This window comes from Anser brachyrhynchus (genome assembly GCF_964034855.1).
Source record: "Anser brachyrhynchus genome assembly, chromosome: 3".
In the NCBI taxonomy this organism is placed as follows: domain Eukaryota; kingdom Metazoa; phylum Chordata; class Aves; order Anseriformes; family Anatidae; genus Anser; species Anser brachyrhynchus.
The window spans coordinates 19962963-19963336 of NC_137696.1; positions in this window are offsets into that span (position 1 = coordinate 19962963).

The following is a 374-nucleotide window of genomic DNA, read 5'->3' on the forward strand; positions in this document are numbered from 1 at the left end:
AGAAGAAGAAGAAGAAGAAGAAAGAGGAAGAGGAAGAGGAAGAGGAAGAGGAAGAGGAAGAGGAAGAGGAAGAGGAAGAGGAAGAGGAAGAGGAAGAGGAAGAGGAAGAGGAAGAGGAAGAGGAAGAGGAAGAGGAAGAGGAAGAGGAAGAGGAAGAGGAAGAGGAAGTGGAAGAAAGAGGAAGAAAGAAAGAGAAAGAGAAAGAGAAAGAGAAAGAGAAAGAGAAAGAGAAAGAGAAAGAGAAAGAGAAAGAGAGAGAAAGAGAAAGAGAAAGAGAAAGAGAAAGAGAAAGAGAAAGAGAAAGAGAGAGAAAGAGAAAGAGAAAAAGAGAAAGAGAAAGAGAAAGAGAAAGAGAAAGAGAAAGAGAAAGAGAA